Source organism: Pecten maximus, chromosome 5, assembly GCF_902652985.1.
Source record: "Pecten maximus chromosome 5, xPecMax1.1, whole genome shotgun sequence".
Taxonomy (NCBI): domain Eukaryota; kingdom Metazoa; phylum Mollusca; class Bivalvia; order Pectinida; family Pectinidae; genus Pecten; species Pecten maximus.
Genome location: NC_047019.1, coordinates 39,634,222 through 39,659,584, shown reverse-complemented (window position 1 = coordinate 39,659,584; position 25,363 = coordinate 39,634,222). Strand labels below are relative to the sequence as shown.

The window sequence follows — 25,363 nt, the reverse complement described above, 5'->3', positions numbered from 1 at the left end:
GCTTATTTCATTTGCTGACATTGGCAGTAATGCCTTTTTGTTATGTTTTAGTTTGAAAAAGCTAATCAGTTTGACCATTTCTGTATATTATTAATCACCTTGTTGAAAGAAGCTAGTGACATTGAACTTTGGTGGCTGCAGTTGGACTCTTGGTGTACAAGGTTAATTATCAAATACAGTATCCTTGCTGTTTGTCTAGGTGTGCTTCCTTAGAATAACCAAGAAAGTGAAGGTAAGTACAACCACAAAGACATTTATTTACTGGTTTCAGTATAACTATGACAAACTAAAAGAAAACAAGTTATCTGCCTTGTACTGCTGGTTGATAACAAGTTGTCTGTCCGGTACTGCAGGTTGATAACAAGTTGTCTGTCTGGTACTGCTGGTTGATAACGAGTTGTCTGTCAGGTATTGCTTGTTGATAACAAGTTGTCTGTCCGGTACTGCTGGTTGATAACAAGTTGTCTGTCTGGTACTGTTGGTTGACAACAAGTTGTCTGTCCGGTACTGTTGGTTGACAACAAGTTGTCTGTCTGTTACTGCTGGTTGACAACAAGTTGTCTGTCTGTTACTGCTGGTTGATAACAAGTTATTAGCCTGGTATTGCTTGTTGATAACAAGTTGTCTGTCCGGTACTGCAGGTTGATAACAAGTTGTCTGTCTGGTACTGCTGGTTGATAACGAGTTGTCTGTCAGGTATTGCTTGTTGATAACAAGTTGTCTGTCCGGTACTGCTGGTTGATAACAAGTTGTTTGTCTGGTACCGTTGGTTGACAACAAGTTGTCTGTCTGTTACTGCTGGTTGACAACAAGTTGTCTGTCTGTTACTGCTGGTTGATAACAAGTTGTCTGTCTGGTACTGTTGGTTGATAACAAGTTGTCTGTCTGGTACTCTTGGTTGATAACAAGTTGTCTGTCCGGTACTGTTGGTTGATAACAAGTTGTCTGTCTGGTACTGTTGGTTGACAACAAGTTGTCTGTCCGGTACTGTTGGTTGACAACAAGTTGTCTGTCTGTTACTGCTGGTTGACAACAAGTTGTCTGTCTGTTACTGCTGGTTGATAACAAGTTATTAGCCTGGTATTGCTTGTTGATAACAAGTTGTCTGTCCGGTACTGCAGGTTGATAACAAGTTGTCTGTCTGGTACTGCTGGTTGATAACGAGTTGTCTGTCAGGTATTGCTTGTTGATAACAAGTTGTCTGTCCGGTACTGCTGGTTGATAACAAGTTGTTTGTCTGGTACCGTTGGTTGACAACAAGTTGTCTGTCTGTTACTGCTGGTTGACAACAAGTTGTCTGTCTGTTACTGCTGGTTGATAACAAGTTGTCTGTCTGGTACTGTTGGTTGATAACAAGTTGTCTGTCTGGTACTCTTGGTTGATAACAAGTTGTCTGTCCGGTACTGTTGGTTGATAACAAGTTGTCTGTCTGGTACTGTTGGTTGACAACAAGTTGTCTGTCCGGTACTGTTGGTTGACAACAAGTTGTCTGTCTGGTACTGTTGGTTGATAACAAGTTGTCTGTTTGGTACTGCTGGTTGACAACAAGTTGTCTGTCCAGTACTGCTGGTTGACAACAAGTTGTCTGTCTGTTACTTCTGGTTGACAACAAGTTGTCTGTCTCTTACTGCTGGTTGACAACAAGTTGTCTGTCTGTTACTGCTGGTTGATAACAAGTTGTCTGTCTGGTACTGTTGGTTGATAACAAGTTGTCTGTCTGGTACTCTTGGTTGATAACAAGTTGTCTGTCCGGTACTGTTGGTTGATAACAAGTTGTCTGTCTGGTACTGTTGGTTGACAACAAGTTGTCTGTCCTGTACTGTTGGTTGACAACAAGTTGTCTGTCTGTTACTGCTGGTTGACAACAAGTTGTCTGTTTGGTACTGTTGGTTGACAACATGTTGTCTGTCTGGTACTGTTGGTTGACAACATGTTGTCTGTCTGGTACTGTTGGTTGACAACAAGTTGTCTGTCCGGTACTGCTGGTTGATAACAAGTTGTCTGTCTGGTACTGTTGGTTGACAACAAGTTGCCTGTCCGGTACTGTTGGTTGACAACAAGTTGTCTGTCTGTTACTTCTGGTTGACAACAAGTTGTCTGTCTCTTACTGCTGGTTGACAACAAGTTGTCTGTCTGTTACTGCTGGTTGATAACAAGTTGTCTGTCTGGTACTGTTGGTTGATAACAAGTTGTCTGTCTGGTACTCTTGGTTGATAACAAGTTGTCTGTCCGGTACTGTTGGTTGATAACAAGTTGTCTGTCTGGTACTGTTGGTTGACAACAAGTTGTCTGTCCGGTACTGTTGGTTGACAACAAGTTGTCTGTCTGTTACTGCTGGTTGACAACAAGTTGTCTGTTTGGTACTGTTGGTTGACAACATGTTGTCTGTCTGGTACTGTTGGTTGACAACATGTTGTCTGTCTGGTACTGTTGGTTGACAACAAGTTGTCTGTCCGGTACTGCTGGTTGATAACAAGTTGTCTGTCTGGTACTGTTGGTTGACAACAAGTTGCCTGTCCGGTACTGTTGGTTGACAACAAGTTGTCTGTCTGTTACTGCTGGTTGACAACAAGTTGTCTGTCCGGTACTGCTGGTTGATAACAAGTTTTCTGTCTAGTACTGTTGGTTGATAACAAGTTGTCTGTCTGTTACTGTTGGTTGACAACAAGTTGTCTGTCTGGTACTGTTGGTTGATAACAAGTTGTCTGTTTGGTACTGCTGGTTGACAACAAGTTGTCTGTCCAGTATACTGCTGGTTGAAAACAAGTTGTCTGTCTGTTACTGCTGGTTGACAACAAGTTGTCTGTCTGTTACTGCTGGTTGACAACAAGTTGTCTGTCTGTTACTGCTGGTTGATAACAAGTTGTCTGTCTGGTACTGTTGGTTGACAACAAGTTGTCTGTTTGGTACTGTTGGTTGACAACATGTTGTCTGTCTGGTACTGTTGGTTGACAACATGTTGTCTGTCTGGTACTGCTGGTTGATAACAATTTGTCTCTCTGTTACTGCTGGTTGACAACAAGTTGTCTGTCCGGTACTGCTGGTTGACAACAAGTTGTCTGTCTGGTACTGCTGGTTGATAACAAGTTGTCTGTCCGGTACTGCTGGTTGATAACAAGTTGTCTGTCCGGTACTGCTGGTTGACAACAAGTTGTCTGTCTGGTACCGCTGGTTGACAACAAGTTGTCTGTCTGGTACCGCTGGTTGACAACAAGTTGTCTGTCTGTTACTGCTGGTTGATAACAAGTTGTCTGTCCGGTACTGTTGGTTGATAACAAGTTGTCTGTCCGGTACTACTGGCTGATAAGGAGTTGTCTGTCTGGTACTGTTGGTTGATAACAAGTTGTCTGTCAGGTACTGCTGGTTGATAACAAGCTGTCTGTCTGGTACTCTGGTTGATAACAAGTTGTATGTCTGGTACTTTGGTTGATAACAAGTTGTCTGTCTGGTACTGCTGGTTGATAACAAGCTGTCTGTCTGGTACTCTGGTTGATAACAAGTTGTATGTCTGGTACTTTGGTTGATAACCCTGCCTGATTGTATGTTTTTTGCAGCAGATTATAGGCCTCAATATTTGACAGTTTTATAACAGTGTGTGATCACAACTTAACTGTTTTTTAGACATGTGAGTATGTGTCCCCTGGTTTAGAGAGAGACATGGACGGACCATTCTATATCAATTTTAGTTATCCCTGACTTTTAACATCACAATTTGACAGTGTTTGTCGATGAGTACGGCTTTCTGTCTAAAAAAATTGATATAATTTATCAATTTCGGCCCATCATCAAATAGTCATAGTGTATTTCTTTATGATCCATTGTCCTCCATCCAAAGTTTATGATCCCTTTTCCTCCATTCATGTAAAATTTTTTTTTTTTTTTCTTTTTTTTTTTCTTTTTCAAATAGGCACTGGGTAAATCTTTCTCTAAGTTCAAATTAAGGTTCTGCATGGTCCCTGCTTGTGCATCAATTTTTGAATTGAAATCTGATCAGTAGATCTTCCTGGCAACCCGAGCCTTTTAATGCAGAAAAAAATGACCATGGCTATCTTGAATTTGCATGAATGTTGAAGCATGTTGTCATAGACTTTCTCAGAAAGTAATTAAAAAACAGATGTTTTTCATATTGTTTCAGTACATACATCCTGTTTCTTTAGCGTTGAGCTTCAGCTTATTCAAGCAGAAGTAAATACATCTACCATAAAGTAAATACATCTACCATAAAGTAAATACATCTACCATAATGTATCAAGTACATTTGTATCCCACTGGTTTTATATATCACATAACTATTAAGATATATGATATTGTATACTTTGAAAGGACAAGCAAAGTGATGTGAAGTTTTGGTAAAAAAATAGTGTGGTATTTATGAAGAATGCAACAATATAGCATAGCATTATGAAAAAAATAAATGAACAAAAAGGCTTATACATATAGAGATAATATTCAGTGGTAGCTGGGATATGTTTTTGATATTATTCTCTTATTTATAATAAATGTTAGTTAAGTTTGATTGATGTGGATGTGAAGTTAAAAAGAAACAAAATTAAAATAAAAACAAGACTAAATCATTTTATAGTTGCTTTTGGGAATTTTTTCTTTAAATTCTACTGCATGAATGGAGCTATCCCTGATTCACCTATAGAGTTTTCAAGCTTTCCAGTTGCAGTTTACACATTTTAGTTGATCCAAGTCAAGATACAGTGAGATATTTTTAAGCTCTAAATTTACAATTCAAATCTTGTCCTAGAAGTGATGGTTTAAGCAAGATATGTACATACCAGTTGAATTTTAATTTAAATCTGCATTCCAAAGCTTTAAGTCATTGCATTCTTAGTTATCTGAGCATCTTTTGCTGTTGACCGATACAGGCCCATTGCACCTCAATGTTTTCTGCATTCTTAGGATGGTTCAGTGAACATCCTTTGCAGTTAAGCGATACAGGCCCATTGGGACTCGATCTGTTCTGCATTCTTAGAATAGTTAAGTGAACTTCTTTTGCAGAAACCTCAGTAAGCTAATTAAGTTCTATTGAGTTTTTTTTCAAAAGGAAATTCTACAGATTGCTTATTAGATTTTGGCAAAATGACAGTAATTTTCTCCATCAACATTTAGTACTAGATCCAATATATGTGAAGAATCCTTTCTTCCTTTATTTGAAGGACGCAGAATACTTCTATCTTAGATTAAAAAATGTCAAATTTTGAAAATGCTAATTAAGCTACAAGTTAACAAAACAATAGAGTGTGGTCTGATTAATCCAGTCGTGCAAGTCCTATACTGACCTATAATGTCCTGTACTATCCTATACTGTCCTATACTGTCCTATACTGTCCTATAATGTCCTGTACTGTCCTATACTGTCCTATACTGACTAATAATGTCCTGTACTGTCCTATACTGTCCTATACTGACTAATAATGTCCTGTACTGTCCTATACTGTCCTATACTGACTAATAATGTCCTGTACTATCCTATACTGTCCTCTTATACTGTCCTATACTGTCCTCCTATATACTGTCCTATACTGTCATGTACTGTCCTATACTGTCATATACTGTCATGTACTGTCCTATACTGTCCTATACTGACCTATAATGTCATGTACTGTCCTATACTGTCCTCCTATACTGTCCTCCTATATACTGTCCTATACTGTCATGTTCTGTCCTATACTGTCCTATACTGACCTTAATGTCCTGTACTGTCTTGAACTGTCCTATACTGTCTTATACTGTCCTATACTGTCCTATACTGACTAATAATGTCCTATACTGTCCTATACTGACTAATAATGTCCTGTACTATCCTATACTGTCCTCTTATACTGTCCTATACTGTCCTATATACTGTCCTATACTGTCATGTACTGTCCTATACTGTCATATACTGTCATGTACTGTCCTATACTGTCCTATACTGACCTATAATGTCCTGTACTGTCCTATACTGTCCTCCTATACTGTCCTCCTATATACTGTCATGTACTGTCCTATACTGTCCTATACTGACCTTAATGTCCTGTACTGTCTTGTACTGTCCTATACTGTCTTATACTGTCTTGTACTGTCCTATACTGTCTTATACTGTCCTATACTGTCCTATACTGACTAATAATGTCCAGTACTGTCCTATACTGACTAATAATGTCCTGTACTGTCCTATACTGTCATGTACTGTCCTATACTGTCCTATATACTGTCATGTACTGTCATGTACCATCCTATACTGTCCTGTATTGTCCTATACTGACCTATACTGTCATGTACTGTCCTATACTGTCCTCCTATATTGTCCTATACTGACCTAAACTGTCCTATACTGTCCTGTACTGACCTATACTGTCCTGTACTGTACTGTCCTATACTGTCCTATACTGACCTATAATGTCCTGTACTGTCCTATACTGTCCTATACTGACTAATAATGTCCTGTACTGTCCTATACTGTCCTATACTGACTAATAATGTCCTGTACTGTCCTATACTGTCTAATAATGTCCTGTACTATCCTATACTGTCCTCCTATACTGTCCTATACTGTCCTCCTATATACTGTCCTATACTGTCATATACTGTCCTATACTGTCCTATACTGACCTATAATGTCCTGTACTGTCCTATACTGTCCTCCTATACTGTCCTCCTATATACTGTCCTATACTGTCATGTACTGTCCTATACTGTCCTATACTGACCTATAATGTCCTGTACTGTCCAGTACTGTCCTATACTGTCTTATACTGTCCTATATACTGTCCTATACTGTCATGTACTGTCCTATACTGTCCTATATACTGTCATGTACTGTCCTGTACTGTCCTATACTGTCCTGTATTGTCCTATACTGTCCTATACTGACCTATACTGTCATGTACTGTCCTATACTGTCCTCCTATATTGTCCTATACTGACCTAAACTGTCCTATACTGCCCTGTACTGACCTATACTGTCCTGTACTGTGCTGTCCTATACTGTCCTATACTGTCCTCCTATACTGTCCTATACTGACCTAAACTGTCCTATACTGTCCTGTACTGTCCTATACTGTTCTATACTGACCTAAACTGTCCTATACTGTCATGTACTGTCCTATACTGTCCTGTCCTGTCATGTACTGTCATATACTGTCCTATACTGACCTATACTGTCCTATACTGTCCTATACTGACCTAAGCTGTCCTGTACAGTCCTGTACTGTCCTCCTTTACTGTCCTCCTTTACTGTCCTATACTGTCCTCATATACTGTCCTAAACTGTCCTCCTATAATGTCCTCCTAAACTGTCCTATGCTATCCTCCTGTACTGTCCTATATTGTCCTATATTGTCCTATACTGTCCTATACTGTCCTGTACTGTCCTGTACTGTCCTGTACTGTCCTATACTGTCCTGTACTGTCCTATACTGACCTATACTGTCCTGTACTGTCCTGTACTGTCCTATACTGTCCTATACTGTCCTGTACTGTCCTATACTGTCCTGTACTGTCCTGTACTGTCCTATACTGTCCTACATGTATACAGTGCTATACTGTTCTTTACTGTCCTATACCATAACAGTGCAACCTATGGCTACATTCTGTATCAGTCCTGGAGACAGGCAACAGATAAGTTGGAATAATCAGGTATATTTAGGTCATTGTACCATCATTACGTGTTAAAACATCCCTGACTTTTGGGCTAGTTAAGGCTGTAGTACAAGGTCATTGTACCATTGTTACCTGTTAAAACATCCCTGACTATTGGGCTAGTTAAGGCTGTAGTACACAGGTCATTGTACCATTGTTAGGTGTTAAAACATCCCTGACTATTGGGCTAGTTAAGGCTGTAGTACAAAGGTCATTGTACCATTGTTACCTATTAAAACATCCCTGACTATTGGGCTAGTTAAGGCTGTAGTACACAGGTCATTGTACCATTGTTAGGTGTTAAAACATCCCTGACTATTGGGCTAGTTAAGGCTGTAGTACAAAGGTCATTGTACCATTGTTACCTATTAAAACATCCCTGACTATTGGGCTAGTTAAGGCTGTAGTACAAAGGTCATTGTACCATTGCTACGTGTTAAAACATCCCTGACTTTTGGGCTAGTTTAGGCTGTAGTACAAAGGTCATTGTACCATTGTTACCTGTTAAAACATCCCTGACTTTTGGGCTAGTTTAGGCTGTAGTACAAAGGTCATTGTACCATTGTTACCTATTAAAACATCCCTGACTATTGGGCTAGTTAAGGCTGTAGTACAAAGGTCATTGTACCATTGTTACGTGTTAAAACATCCCTGACTATTGGGCTAGTTAAGGCTGTAGTACAAAGGTCATTGTACCATTGTTACGTGTTAAAACATCCCTGACTATTGGGCTAGTTAAGGCTGTAGTACAAAGGTCATTGTACCATTGTTAGGTGTTAAAACATCCCTGACTATTGGGCTAGTTAAGGCTGTAGTACAAAGGTCATTGTACCATTGTTACCTGTTAAAACATCCCTGACTATTGGGCTAGTTAAGACTGTAGTACAAAGGTCATTGTACCATTGTTACGTGTTAAAACATCCCTGACTATTGGGCTAGTTTAGGCTGTAGTACAAAGGTCATTGTACCATCATTAGGTCATGTTAAAACATCCCGAACTTTTGGGCTAGTTAAGGCTGTAGTACAAAGGTCATTGTACCATTGTTACGTGTTAAAACATCCCAAACTTTTGGGCTAGTTTAGGCTGTAGTACAAAGGTCATTGTACCATTGTTACGTGTTAAAACATCCCTGACTATTGGGCTAGTTAAGGCTGTAGTACAAAGGTCATTGTACCAATGTTAGGTGTTAAAACATCCCTGACTATTGGGCTAGTTAAGGCTGTAGTACAAAGGTCATTGTACCATCATTAGGTCATGTTAAAACATCCCTGAGTTTTGGGCTAGTTTAGGCTGTAGTACAAAGGTCATTGTACCATCATTAGGTCATGTTAAAACATCCCTGACTATTGGGCTAGTTAAGGCTGTAGTACAAAGGTCATTGTACCATTGTTACGTGTTAAAACATCCCTGACTATTGGGCTAGTTAAGGCTGTAGTACAAAGGTCATTGTACCATTGTTAGGTGTTAAAACATCCCTGACTATTGGGCTAGTTAAGGCTGTAGTACTAAGGTCATTGTACCATTGTTACGTGTTAAAACATCCCTGACTATTGGGCTAGTTAAGGCTGTAGTACAAAGGTCATTGTACCATTGTTACCTGTTAAAACATCCCTGACTTTTGGGCTAGTTAAGGCTGTAGTACAAAGGTCATTGTACCATTGTTACCTGTTAAAACATCCCTGACTATTGGGCTAGTTAAGGCTGTAGTACAAAGGTCATTGTACCATTGTTACGTGTTAAAACATCCCTGACTATTGGGCTAGTTTAGGCTGTAGTACAAAGGTCATTGTACCATCATTAGGTCATGTTAAAACATCCCGAACTTTTGGGCTAGTTAAGGCTGTAGTACAAAGGTCATTGTACCATTGTTACGTGTTAAAACATCCCAAACTTTTGGGCTAGTTTAGGCTGTAGTACAAAGGTCATTGTACCATTGTTACGTGTTAAAACATCCCTGACTATTGGGCTAGTTAAGGCTGTAGTACAAAGGTCATCCCTGACTATTGGGCTAGTTAAGGCTGTAGTACAAAGGTCATTGTACCATTGTTACCTGTTAAAACATCCCTGACTATTGGGCTAGTTAAGGCTGTAGTACTAAGGTCATTGTACCATTGTTACCTGTTAAAACATCCCTGACTTTTGGGCTAGTTAAGGCTGTAGTACAAAGGTCATTGTACCATTGTTACGTGTTAAAACATCCCTGACTATTGGGCTAGTTAAGGCTGTAGTACTAAGGTCATTGTACCATTGTTAGGTGTTAAAACATCCCTGACTATTGGGCTAGTTAAGGCTGTAGTACAAAGGTCATTGTACCATTGTTACGTGTTAAAACATCCCTGACTATTGGGCTAGTGTAGGCTGTAGTACAAAGGTCATCCCTGACTATTGGGCTAGTTAAGGCTGTAGTACAAAGGTCATTGTACCATTGTTACCTGTTAAAACATCCCTGACTATTGGGCTAGTTAAGGCTGTAGTACTAAGGTCATTGTACCATTGTTACCTGTTAAAACATCCCTGACTTTTGGGCTAGTTAAGGCTGTAGTACAAAGGTCATTGTACCATTGTTACGTGTTAAAACATCCCTGACTATTGGGCTAGTTAAGGCTGTAGTACTAAGGTCATTGTACCATTGTTACCTGTTAAAACATCCCTGACTATTGGGCTAGTTAAGGCTGTAGTACTAAGGTCATTGTACCATTGTTACCTGTTAAAACATCCCACACTTTTGGGCTAGTTAAGGCTGTAGTACAAAGGTCATTGTACCATTGTTAGGTGTTAAAACATCCCTGACTATTGGGCTAGTTAAGGCTGTAGTACAAAGGTCATTGTACCATTGTTAGGTGTTAAAACATCCCTGACTATTGGGCTAGTTAAGGCTGTAGTACAAAGGTCATTGTACCATTGTTAGGTGTTAAAACATCCCTGACTATTGGGCTAGTTTAGGCTGTAGTACAAAGGTCATTGTACCATCATTAGGTCATGTTAAAACATCCCGAACTTTTGGGCTAGTTAAGGCTGTAGTACAAAGGTCATTGTACCATTGTTACGTGTTAAAACATCCCTGACTATTGGGCTAGTTAAGGCTGTAGTACAAAGGTCATTGTACCATTGTTACGTGTTAAAACATCCCTGACTATTGGGCTAGTTAAGGCTGTAGTACAAAGGTCATTGTACCATTGTTACCTGTTAAAACATCCCTGACTATTGGGCTAGTTAAGGCTGTAGTACAAAGGTCATTGTACCATTGTTACGTGTTAAAACATCCCTGACTATTGGGCTAGTTAAGGCTGTAGTACAAAGGTCATTGTACCATTGTTAGGTGTTAAAACATCCCTGACTATTGGGCTAGTTAAGGCTGTAGTACAAAGGTCATTGTACCATTGTTAGGTGTTAAAACATCCCTGACTATTGGGCTAGTTAAGGCTGTAGTACAAAGGTCATTGTACCATTGTTAGGTGTTAAAACATCCCTGACTATTGGGCTAGTTTAGGCTGTAGTACAAAGGTCATTGTACCATCATTAGGTCATGTTAAAACATCCCGAACTTTTGGGCTAGTTAAGGCTGTAGTACAAAGGTCATTGTACCATTGTTACGTGTTAAAACATCCCTGACTATTGGGCTAGTTAAGGCTGTAGTACAAAGGTCATTGTACCATTGTTACGTGTTAAAACATCCCTGACTATTGGGCTAGTTAAGGCTGTAGTACTAAGGTCATTGTACCATTGTTACCTGTTAAAACATCCCTGACTATTGGGCTAGTTAAGGCTGTAGTACAAAGGTCATTGTACCATTGTTACCTGTTAAAACATCCCTGACTATTGGGCTAGTTAAGGCTGTAGTACAAAGGTCATTGCACCGTCGTTAGGTCGTGTTAAAACATTACATTGTCTAATTTGCAACCTTGATGGCACTCCACCAACACATGATTTTTTAGAACTCATGCAACCTGGGCATTTTTTTTTCCCCAACACCTAGGCACCGGAAAGATGAAAATAGTCTGCCAGAGGATGTTTTTTTAAATGTGTAAAACAGACTTCGAGCATGTTGGGGGTTTATTAAATGTCAAGACAACCAGAACATGATGTAATGGTGGGCCTGTCCTGACTTGGGGAAATGAAGAACACAAATGATATACAAATATAAAAGAAAAATGTGGGTGTTTCCACTTGAGAGAAGGTATGTATGTAATGTTAGGAATTTGTATAGTAGAATAATCAAGTTGACATGATCTATCAGATCTTGAATAACATGGAAAGTTTGGCACTTATATCCTTATAGCATATTAAGATGGGATTTCTCACATGCATTTTGTTGGACAGATGTTTTCTACTGCGGACATGGTGTATCTATCTATTGGCACATGTTGTATACTCATTACAGACATATCTACATGTAATAGAGCGTGGCTGTTTTATCAGTCAGGAACAACCAGCTCATGTCAAACTTAGGAATCCTTCGGCTGGACATGATGTGATTAATATTGTCATTAAGTGACCTCTGATGTACTTTATCAAACTGTGCATTCAAATCTACAACCTGCAATTTGTGTTAAGAGGACTCAATTCCGAGTGAATTAGGGTCTTCCCAAAATAAGATTTGTTTTTCTGCTGTGAAGAAAAATCATTGTGGACTGCATGGTGCTGATTAGAAACTGTTGTTTCCATGGTATAAATAGTATCTCGTTATAACATTATCATTGTGACTGGTGCTGATTGGAAACTGTTCCTTCTGTTGTTTCCATGGTATAAATAGTATCTCGTTATAACATTATCATCGTGACTGGTGCTTATTGGAAACTGTTCCTTCTGTTGTTTCCATAGTATAAATAGTATCTCGTTACTATGATCTTATAATGGGCCTCCTGTCCTGAGAAGGTTTCTAAAATTATATCAATTTGAAATAGATTTAAATGGAGATCACTCTTTCTACAATGCACAGATGGCATGTACCATATATATATATAAGTAATACACTTTAGGATCAAGGGTGAGGTTTCACCAGTACAGGAATTGGTGAGACATTGAGTTATCTAATTTTATCATAGTATAGACTGCGAAGTAGGATCTAGGGTTCCATCATGGTCCTTAATGATCTGTTCTAATACATATGTTGGGATGATGGTCCTAATTATCAGTCCTAATACATATGTTGGGATGATGGTCCTATAATGATCGGTCCCAATAGATATGTTGGTACATTGTAGCTGGGAAACCGTTATTGGTGGTCATAAATGTGTTCAAAACAACAATTAATTTTACAAATATTTTGTAAATTTGATGCTTTAAAAATCATTAACTTTGTGCTTTTTAACTAATCCATAAAAAAAAATTTCATCAAAAAACATGATACATGTATTGTATTGCAACAATTCTATTATTATATGTCCATTACCTACTAAATTACTTAGTGGCAGTGATTCAAACTAAAACTTTGGTGAATCTATATATTACATGCAGTTTGAGAACTGTCAACATTCATCTTCCTTATTGTTTTCAAGCATTGTCATTAGTGAAAAACAAGTCTAAGGAACTAAACTCACATACTTTATATTTGTTGGTTTTATTGGGCTGAACAATTAATGGCTTATATTTTTTTCTTTTAACAAACGTGTATTATACAAATAGTATGATTGATTGCTGGGTCTCATTAATTGCCACTAAATTTCTAATTTTATAATGATTTTTTTTATCTTTACAGTTATCAAATGGTGCTTTAGATGGACTGAAGCTGCAGTGTAAGAAATGTCCAGTTTGGATATATATATATAGGATTCTAAGTACTCAAACAATTTACAATGTTGAGGAGGAGGACAGTTCTACATTTCTGGTGAGTCTGCCATCTTATAAAGATATATACAAAGCTTTAATCTGTAATATATTAATATGCTATGAAACCAACTTTTGATGCTATATTTGGTATCCCCTATTTATCTGGTGATCATCTATGAATTAGGGGCCAAATCACCCATCCATTAGTTGAGAGAATGTATAGAATTTAAAACAAAGGGATTATATAGTGATTAAATAAATTGCACAAGAGCATCTACTATATTATGTTCTTAAGAAAATTGTATGCCTAAATCAACTAAATTCAAACATTTGTATGACCCTGATTGCATTACACCAGGTTTGCCTTTTGTAAGCCTAACAATGTGAAATATTTGTGTACATTTTAAAATTAAAAAGAGATCAGTTTGATGAAGCAATGAACTTGTGATGCCAGTAAATATCAAGTGAACAACCTATACAAACTTGTGCTTTAAAACTTTGTATAAAATCTATGATCATGCTGTACGTAACCCTACAGATCTGATTCCTCATGTTGTACGTAACCCTACAGATATGATTCCTCATGCTGTACGTAACCCTACAGATCTGATTCCTCATGTTGTACGTAACCCTACAGATATGATTCCTCATGCTGTACGTAACCCTACAGATCTGATTCCTCATGCTGTACATAACCCTACAGATCTGATTCCTCATGCTGTACGTAACCCTACAGATCTGATTCCTCATGCTGTACGTAACCCTACAGATCTGATTCCTCAATGCTCTATAGATATTTTGAACTAATTTTAAACTGGCTATATACAGGGGTATTCCTACCAATTTTGCTTGCCAAAACTGACCACAGGAACGATATTTTGATGCTGACAATATATAGACTATAAAAGTCATTAGAAAGAGTAGATACAGAACCACCCTCAAAGTTGATAGGTACCTAATATAAAGGACCTATATATATATACAGTGTTTATATATATATATATAGTGAGACTTTAAAAAATATATGATTCTTAAAAATCTTAATCCAGCATTTGGTATGATTGTGTGTCTGTTATACTGTGGAATAACTGTTACGTATGATGCAGTATATGTGGTAGATGGTAGCTATCTTTAGACATAGTTGCTTCATAATTTTTCTTCAAAGATCAATGACAACAAAATGCGCCTCTTACATGAATGGGTTTTTAGAGAAGCTGGGAGAAAAACTATATACAATAGTTATGCTCTGTGTAATTAAGACAGCGGTAGGGAGTACAGATATACACAGTTATATAACATCTGTTAGGACAGTGGAGTACAGATATACACAGTTATATAACATCTGTTAGGACAGTGGTAGGGAGTACAGATATACACAGTTATATAACATCTGTTAGGACAGTGGAGTACAGATATACACAGTTATATAACATCTGTTAGGACAGTGGAGTACAGATATACACAGTTATATAACATCTGTTAGGACAGTGGTAGGGAGTACAGATATACACAGTTATATAACATCTGTTAGGACAGTGGAATACAGATATACACAGTAATATAACATCTGTTAGGACAGTGGAGTACAGATATACACAGTTATATAACATCTGTTAGGACAGTGGAGTACAGATATACACAGTTATATGACATGTTAGGACAGTGGTAGGGAGTACAGATATACACAGTTATATAACATCTGTTAGGACAGTGGTAGGGAGTACAGATATACACAGTTATATAACATCTGTTAGGACAGTGGTAGGGAGTACAGATATACACAGTTATATAACACCTGTTAGGACAGTGGTAGGGAGTACAGATATACACAGTTATATAACATCTGTTAGGACAGTGGAGTACAGATATACACAGTTATATAACATCTGTTAGGACAGTGGAAGGGAGTACAGATATACACAGTTATATAACATCTGTTAGGACAGTGGAGTACAGATATACACGGTTATATAACATCTGTTAGGACAGTGGTAGGGAGTACAGATATACACAGTTATATAACATCTGTTAGGACAGTGGTAGGGAGTACAGATATACACAGTTATATAACATCTGTTAGGACAGTGGAGTACACATATACAGTTATATAGCATATGTTCATCTTTTTAGTGTGATCAAAGTGTCTCTAAGGACATTCTTGAGGTGTGACTTTACAACAAAACTCAGGCTGATGGGAAGCATTTCACAAACATTTCCAATATGACTTTCAGATTTAAATAAATTGCAATACACACTGTGAAAATAGTTCTATCTGTTCACTAAAAATCAAGTATTGGATTTTTCCCACATGAAAGTTTGTATCTTTTCTGATTGGGTTTGAACTTTGTGATTTCATGACTTGTACAAGAGAGTGGAATAAATGAATAATTAATAATAATCAATTGATAGCGTTTATTTATATTTGTAGATCTTGTTTAAAAATATTAACACTTCACAAGTATCATAGAAAACTTGATTTCTGACTTTATCTATTTGAGAATATGTAATATTTAAGGAAAATCCTTTGGGAACTTAATACATTGTAACAAAAGAAAATAATATTTTATAAAATACTGGCAGATTCACATCTATTTATTGTTTAAAGAATGGAACCAAATCCTGGTGGGATGATCTGGATGGCAATAATTATCAAGTATTGGATTTTTCCCACATGAAAGTTTGTATCTTTTCTGATTGGGTTTGAACTTTGTGATTTCATGACTTGTACAAGAGAGTGGAATAAATGAATAATTAATAATAATCAATTGATAGCGTTTATTTATATTTGTAGATCTTGTTTAAAAATATTAACACTTCACAAGTATCATAGAAAACTTGATTTCTGACTTTATCTATTTGAGAATATGCAGGGATAACTCTGGCTCTTAAAACCTATGGGAGATTTTATGAGATTAGCAAAATCCCTATGAGATTTGTCTGTATAAAGAGGTACAATTTTGAATTTTTAATGAGATTTTTTTGAAAAACATGGGTAAAAATCCCCAAATCTCTGCCCAAAGTGATCCCTGAATATATAATATTTAAGGAAAATCCTTTGGGAACTTAATACATTGTAACAAAAGAAAATAACATTTTATAAAATACTGGCAGATTCACATCTATTTATTGTTTAAAGAATGGAACCAAATCCTGGTGGGATGATCTGGATGGCAATAATTTACAATTGGATGTTGTGATTTTCTCTCCAGGCCTTTCATTGGAGATGTATTGGCTTCTGTCCAGAGGGTATTATACTAAGATTTTGTCACTGTATTCTCAACAATGTGTACTGTTACTGTTCCATGTGTATGCCATATCAGATTGTTGACAGTTTTCCCCTATAAACCACACGGATACCATTGGTGTTCTAGGGTAGGCCATTGTTTTCCTGCCAGCCTCCCTGTACAGTATTAAATTCCATGACTTTACGTTTCACACATCATAGTACCAGCTATCAGGATGTTACAGTCTTTATTGACTAGGAGAGCGTTTTCAATTCCACAAAAAAACAGGAACAAAGCCATTCCCAGCTGAGTTTATGTATAGTTCTTCTTTGAACTACCACAATTTTATAGTAATTGTGGTGTTGAGACCTTCAAATTAATGTAGGATATCTTAAGGGGAGGTAACACAGGCAAGGTGGAAGCGTAACTAATATTACCTTTGAAAATTAGAAGTCCTGGAGTTACCGTGAAATATTCATAAGATGTTCTAATGAGTTCTGGGGTTGATTGCACATGTCAAAACTCAAATTTGCTTTCACAACCTCATGTATTGGCCTGTAATAGTCACCTATCGTCACTCAATGCAAATAAGATGGTTTGTAATGAAAATAAAACCTTTAGCTTTTCTGGCCAAACATATTGTTCTCTTACTGCGTTACCTACCATCACTATCTATTTTATGCCATTATCTCCATGGCACTTTGCAGTCTTGAAGGAAATCAATTAACCCAGAATTTTTTTTAGTTTTTTTTTTCATAGTCTAAATGTCTGAATTGAAGTTGTTGAACATTACAGGTAGGTTAATAAAGGTAAGGACAACTGACTCTCTGACTCTGATTGCATGGGTATGGAGGGAGAACTTAAAAAGTCATTACAGGTAGGTTATTACAGGTAGGGATAATAATCTAAATTGACTAGGAGTGAAGGAGAACTGAAAAAGTCATTACAGGTAGGTTAATACAGGTAGGGATATCTAACATTGACTAGGACTGGAGGGGGGACTGAGAAAGTCATTACAGGTAGGTTAATACAGGTAGGGATATCTAACATTGACTAGGTGTGGAGGGGGGACTGAGAAAGTCATTATAGGTAGGTTAGTATAGGTAGGGATATCTAACATTGACTAGGTGTGGAGGGGGGACTGAGAAAGTCATTACAGGTAGGTTAATACAGGTAGGGATATCTAACATTGACTAGGTGTGGAGGGGGAACTGAGAAAGTCATTACAGGTAGGTTAATACAGGTAGGGATATCTAACATTGACTAGGTGTGGAGGGGGGACTGAGAAAGTCATTACAGGTAGGTTAATACAGGTAGGGATATCTAACATTGACTAGGACTGGAGGGGGGACTGAGAAAGTCATTACAGGTAGGTTAATACAGGTAGGGATATCTAACATTGACTAGGTGTGGAGGGGGAACTGAGAAAGTCATTACAGGTAGGTTAATACAGGTAGGGATATCTAACATTGACTAGGTGTGGAGGGGGAACTGAGAAAGTCATTACAGGTAGGTTAATACAGGTAGGGATATCTAACATTGACTAGGTGTGGAGGGGGAACTGAGAAAGTCATTACAGGTATGTTAGTATAGGTAGGGATATCTAACATTGACTAGGTGTGGATGGGATTTAATGAAATATTATTGAGTAGGAAACACAATTAAAGGATAATTTTTTTTTGAGGGAAAGAAACAGAGGATATCAATGTGAGGGTATTAATGCGAGGGAAGTATATACAATGTACATGAGATATTATCCTAGACCTCTGAATGACAGTCCTGTCCTGTTGGGGAATCCCTCTAGTTTGGTCTCCCTCTGTGCCCCTCCCCCCTGTATGAATCCCCCTTCTGGATGAACGATGTGGGAAGTCTGCCAGCTGTTCATAAACATGGAGAATGTTTTATTTAGTGGAATCTTGGGTGTGACTATATGTTAAAAGAAATAAGGAAGTATGTTAATCCAAAAATAATTAGAGCAAGTTCTGACATAGAAAAGGTGCTGAAATGATTTTATAAAAGGAAGCATGATTCAGCATGGAACATTTCCTATCTCTGGGACAATGGTCCAGTTAAAGGATGGTGGAGACAGATTATAGTTCAAACTCTGACATCTAGACCTCAAAACTTAAAAACAGGGTTTAGATTCCAGGAGTTAATCAAGGGTTCAGATTCCAGGAGGTAATCAAGGGTTCAGATTCCAGGAGGTAATCAAGGGTTCAGATTCCAGGAGGTAATCAAGGGTTCAGATTCCAGGAGGTAATCAAGGGCTCAGATTCCAGTAGGTAATTAAGGGTTCAGATTCCAGGAGGTAATCAAGGGTTCAGATTCCAGGAGCTGGTAATCAAGGGTTCAGATTCCAGGAAGTAATCAAGGGTTCAGATTCCAGGAGCTGGTAATCAAGGGTTCAGATTCCAGGAAGTAATCAAGGGTTCATATTCCAGGAGGTTATCAAGGGTTCAGATTCCATGAGGTAATCAAGGGTTCAGATTCCAGGAGGTTATCAAGGGTTCAGATTCCATGAGGTTATCAAGGGTTCAGATTCCAGGAGGTAATAAAAAAACCAAGGTTCAGGGTTCAGGAGGTAATCAAGGGTTCAGATTCCATGAGGTAATCAAGGGTTCAGATTCCAGGAGGTAATCAAGGGTTCAGATTCCAGGAGGTAATCAAGGGCTCAGATTCCAGTAGGTAATTAAGGGTTCAGATTCCAGGAGGTAATCAAGGGCTCAGATTCCAGTAGGTAATTAAGGGTTCAGATTCCAGGAGGTAATCAAGGGTTCAGATTCCAGGAGCTGGTAATCAAGGGTTCAGATTCCAGGAAGTAATCAAGGGTTCAGATTCCAGGAGCTGGTAATCAAGGGTTCAGATTCCAGGAAGTAATCAAGGGTTCATATTCCAGGAGGTTATCAAGGGTTCAGATTCCATGAGGTAATCAAGGGTTCAGATTCCAGGAGGTTATCAAGGGTTCAGATTCCATGAGGTTATCAAGGGTTCAGATTCCAGGAGGTAATAAAAAAACCAAGGTTCAGGGTTCAGGAGGTAATCAAGGGTTCAGATTCCATGAGGTAATCAAGGGTTCAGATTCCAGGAGGTAATCAAGGGTTCAGATTCCAGGAGGTAATCAAGGGCTCAGATTCCAGTAGGTAATTAAGGGTTCAGATTCCAGGAGGTAATCAAGGGTTCAGATTCCAGGAGCTGGTAATCAAGGGTTCAGATTCCAGGAAGTAATCAAGGGTTCAGATTCCAGGAGCTGGTAATCAAGGGTTCAGATTCCAGGAAGTAATCAAGGGTTCATATTCCAGGAGGTTATCAAGGGTTCAGATTCCATGAGGTAATCAAGGGTTCAGATTCCAGGAGGTTATCAAGGGTTCAGATTCCATGAGGTTATCAAGGGTTCAGATTCCAGGAGGTAATAAAAAAACCAAGGTTCAGGGTTCAGGAGGTAATCAAGGGTTCAGATTCCATGAGGTAATCAAGGGTTCAGATTCCAGGAGGTTGTCAAGGGTTCAGATTCCATGAGGTTATCAATGGTTCAGATTCCAGGAGGTAATCAAGGGTTCAGATTCCAGGAAGTAATCAAGGGTTCAGATTCAAGGAGTTAATCAAGGGTTCAGATTCCAGGAGGTTATCAAGGGTTCAGATTCCAGGAGGTTATCAAGGGTTCAGATTCCAGGAGGTTGTCAAGGGTTCAGATTCCAGGAGGTTATCAAGGGTTCAGATTCCAGGAGGTAATCAAGGGTTCAGGTTCCAGGAGGTAATCAAGGGTTCAGATTCCATGAGGTTATCAAGGGTTCAGATTCCAGGAGGTAATCAAGGGTTCAGATTCCAGGAGGTAATAAAAAACCAGGGTTCAGATTCAAGGAGTTAATCAAATAAAAATAAACAGTTTGTGATTTGTTAGAAAAATCAATGGCTTTGTTTGGCAGTGTAATAAATGTTGCCAGAGATGTGTGGGAGGTTTTAGACAGAATTATATAAGGCATTCTTGACTATTACAGATGTTCTGTAAAACGCTGGAGCACCATAAGTGTATAGAGGGTGATATTAATACCAACATCGATTTTCTTTCCAGAAGAGAAAATTTGATTAAAAGGAACTTTCAGTAACTATCAAAGCACAATTATGTTTCAATTTTGCATACATGAAATAGGATGAAATTAAGTTGTAGAATTGAACTAAAATATATGTTATACAAAAGATAACAGCAAAATGCTATTTGACATTGTGTATGGAATAATGGAACAGTGGCTGGCAGGGGTAATTACAGGATTGTGTTGATGCACAGAGGAATCGCAGGCTTGTAACCTATTGATCTCTGTCTGCATCCTGTAACGATGCTGAACTATAGGATCACTTTATATAGCTCTATTGTACCTGGGATAGTGACAATGCCTCCACTTACCTCACAGCCTTGATAGGATATCATTCACTTCAATCTCATACTTCACTAAGAAATATTTTCCAAATTTATACCAAGCTGTATAATTTCTCTCAGCAATCAACATTAATTTTGGTAATGGAAATCTTGAAAACTGATAAGGTTTGGGAAATAGGAATGTTACCATCAAGAAAGGGACATTCCTATTATTCAGATTACTGTAAATCATTTTTCTTTAGCAGCTACAATTTTTTGCGACATTTACAGTACAAGTTTGCAGAAATAAACTTTCCTGAAACAGACTATTCTTGCACCTTCACTTGACACAAGTTTCATGTATGAACTTACAGGTGAACATTAGGTCTATTTAGGTGTTGATATGTTACCAAACACGACTCAATAAAATTAACAGATAAGTAAATAATAATACTAGACTGTGCGAGGATCGGTATGTGTTTGTAATCATTCTAAGATATACGATTCAGTCCTATACAAATTGGCTTAAGAAAAGCAATCATAGAAACATGATATCATAGAAAACAAAGTTAAGTTTTTTTTAACATTGCTATATGAAATTAAATATAAGGTTGTCATATGTTATACATTGTATATGTACTAGTATATCCAGTATGGTATATACATTGTATAAAGTGAGTCATCCTCGTCTTAATTTGCAGTGACTGACTTTCAAAATTAGTTCTTATCTGAAATTGACAAAAGTCAATCACACACAAAGAAAAGTTGATTTACATTATTAGTAGTAATGCTGTCCCTATGAGACCTGGTAATCTAGCTTCAGGTCCAAGTCACCCTGTGAGACCTGGTAATCTAGCTTCAGGTCCAAGTCACCCTGTGAGACCTGGTAATCTAGCTTCAGGTCCAAGTCACCCTGTCAGACCTGGCGTAACCTAGCTACAGGTCCATGTCACCCTGTCAGACCTGGTAACCTAGCTACAGGTCCAAGTCACCCTGTCAGACCTGGTAACCTAGCTACAGGTCCAAGTCACCCTGTCAGACCTGGTAACCTAGCTACAGGTCCAAGTCACCCTGTCAGACCTGGTAACCTAGCTACAGGTCCAATTCACCCTGTCAGACCTGGTAACCTAGCTACAGGTCCAAGTCATACCCTAATTGTGTTAAATGAGTATAGTTTATGTTAGGTAGATCAATGTTTAGAGAATCTGTGTTTGTATTTATCAGTAGATTACTTTAAAATTGTTATGTTTTTAGCAGTTAGCTGTTAATTATACCTACCCAGCAGTCCTTGTCATCAGACCTTACATGTAGGAAGCATCTGACTGAGGAATCTGACTTGTCAGAGCACCAGTGGTACAGACACTTGGATGTTGTCCAGCTGGAGCTCTTCTGTAGTTGTTGGAGGGTGCTGACCACTCACTGACCAGTTCTATGCCTATCTCACAATTGCTGGTGTTGTCCAGTTTTATTTCTTATAAGTCTAATCATTTGTTTAGGTCTGCATTACACAACACTGGGCTCTCTACTGACTTTAGGGGCTTAGTTATGAGTTTATAGGGGCTCGTACTGAGTTTATAGGGGCTCGGTAATGAGTAAAAAGGGGCTCTGTACTGACTTAAGGGGCTTGGTACTGAGTTTATAGTGGCTTGGTACTGAGTTTAGGGGCATGGTACTGAGTTTATAGGGGCATGGTACTGAGTTTATAGTGGCTTGGTACTGAGTTTAGGGGCTTGGTACTGAGTTTATAGTGGCTTGGTACTGAGTTTAGGGGCATGGTACTGAGTTTAGGGGCTCGTACTGAGTTTATAGGGGCTTGTATTGAGTTTATAGGGGCTTGGTACTTAAAGTTTATAGGGGTTCGACAGTAATAAGTTTATAGGGGCTGGGTACTAAGTTTATAGAGGTTCATATTGAGTTTATAGAGGCTTGTACTGAGTTTATAGGGGCTTGGTACTGAGTTTATAGGGGTTCGACAGTAATAAGTTTATAGGGGCTGGGTACTAAGTTTATAGAGGTTCATATTGAGTTTATATGGGCTCAGTAATGAGTTTATAGGGGCTTGGTACTGAGGGGCTGGATACTAAGTTTATAGAGGCTCGTACTGAGTTTATAGAGGCTTGGTACTTATAAGTTTATAGGGGCTCGACAGTAATGAGCTTATGAGCTGGGGCTCGGTTATGAGTTTATAGGGGCTTGGTAATGAATTAATAGGGGCTTGGTATTAAGTTTATAGAGGCTCATACTGAGTTAATAGGGGCTTGGTACTGAGTTGATAGAGGTTGGTACTGACTTTATAGGGGCATGGTATTGAGTTTATAGAGGCTTGGTACTAAGTTTATAGGGGCTCGACAGTAATGAGCTTATGAACTGGGGCTCGGTTATGAGTTTATAGAGGCTCGTACTGAGTTAATAGGGGCTTTGTTCTAAGTTTTAAGAGGGTGGTACTGAGTTTATAGGGGCTGGCTACTAAGTTTATAGGGGCACGGTACTGTATTTATAGGGGCACGGTACTGTATTTATAGGGGCACGGTACTGAATTTATAGGGGCACAGTACTGTATTTAGTAGAATTTGTGTGTTTGAGTGTAATTTTTGTAGTCAATAATTTTGCCATTAGTGACTAAAGGCTAGGAGCTGATGGTTGGAGAGTGATATAGACCTCACTAGTGTTGTAGCCTGTGTTGTAAACACAAAAATCTGGCGTTATGGTAAGTTGATTGTTGTCTTTAATCTTCATCATGTAATATTGAACCTGAAAAAAAAAGCATTATGTTAGCTAGTTTGAAGTACATTATAATGATGGTATCTGTAAGCAGTCTTGTGATAGTTCCTGGTGTTTTTAGGTATACATGCATTGAAATGATGCTTTTTGTCTATGAAGACTGGTGATGGCTTGTGTCCAGCAGGTTCTCCCAGCTAATATTGACATTCTGTATTTCAGTAGCTAATTTCAGCTTGTCTCCAGTAGCCTCATGGTGCTGTATAAAATTGGTTTCAAAGGTCCTGATCTCTCTCTTCAACAATTTGTCTCATTTGAATTCTAGACAGTTTCCTGACTTCTGAGAAGTACGTTAGAGAATTGATTTGGAGTGATAAACTGTACAGAAGAGGCACTTTTCCATGAATAGAATGGTATTTTAAGTTGGATAAACTGTATACGTTTCATCTGATGTTGGCATTTCTTTAAATAAATTCCTTGTTCAATTGCCAAGATAATTTCAAAACAACATACAAGTGAGTGATATACATTAAAATTGTATGAGTTTGGACTTGAATCTTGTACTGGATCACATTTCCAGAATAATAGATATGGGTTAAACTTTCTGCTTTGAATCAGTACGGCTGGATAACAAATTTGGCTTCTAAGTCGGGAGATCCCATGTCCAGTGTTTTATTCTTTCCTATTAGTGTAAGATTTAATTGTACTCTTGAACCAACAGCCATGTTTACAAAGAATATCATAATGTCATAAAGCATATTGCTGAACAGATGATACAAACTGCCAAAGCAAAGGAGCAGAAGTGTCCATACTGTAGAGGTAAGTACGTACCTAGTAATAACAGAGGGTGTCCATACTGTAGAGGTAAGTACATACCTAGTGATAACAGAGGGTGTCCATACTGTAGAGGTAAGTACATACCTAGTAATAACAGAGTGTCCATACTGTAGAGGTAAGTACATACCTAGTGATAACAGAGGGTGTCCATACTGTAGAGGTAAGTACATACCTAGTAATAACAGAGGGTGTCCATACTGTAGAGGTAAGTACATACCTAGTAATAACAGGGGGTGTCCATACTGTAGAGGTAAGTACATACCTAGTAATAACAGAGGGTGTCCATACTGTAGAGGTAAGTACGTACCTAGTAATAACAGAGGGTGTCCATACTGTAGAGGTAAGTACGTACCTAGTAATAACAGGGGGTGTCCATACTGTAGAGGTAAGTACATACCTAGTATTAACAGGGGGTGTCCATACTGTAGAGGTAAGTACATACCTAGTAATAACAGAGGGTGTCCATACTGTAGAGGTGAGTACATACCTAGTAATAACAGAGGGTGTCCATACTGTAGAGGTTATATAGAGTACAATACAGTACATACCTAGTAATAACAGGGGGTGTCCATACTGTAGAGGTTATATAGAGTACAATACAGTACATACCTAGTAATAACAGAGGGTGTCCATACTGTAGAGGTAAGTACATACCTAGTAATAACAGGGGGTGTCCATACTGTAGAGGTAAGTACATACCTAGTGATAACAGAGGGTGTCCATACTGTAGAGGTAAGTACATACCTAGTAATAACAGAGGGTGTCCATGCTGTAGAGGTAAGTACATACCTAGTAATAACAGAGGGTGTCCATATTGTAGAGGTTATATAG

The 25,363-nt window shown here is 38.2% G+C and overlaps 1 protein-coding gene across 12 annotated transcripts in view; it reads left to right on the top strand.

Annotated features, from left to right (window-relative positions):
- The first annotated feature begins 13,366 nt into the window (after positions 1-13,366).
- LOC117328000 overlaps positions 13,367-25,363 on the top strand; it is a 199,750-nt gene continuing 187,753 nt past the window's right edge. For 6 of the 12 annotated variants that reach the window (XR_004532775.1, XM_033885304.1, XM_033885305.1 and 3 more), the window contains exon 1: positions 13,367-13,460. The gene's annotated coding sequence lies outside the window, so the exon portion shown is untranslated. The remainder of the gene's footprint in view (positions 13,461-25,363) is intronic. The other 6 variants (XM_033885302.1, XM_033885299.1, XM_033885297.1 and 3 more) reach the window with 4 other exon arrangements.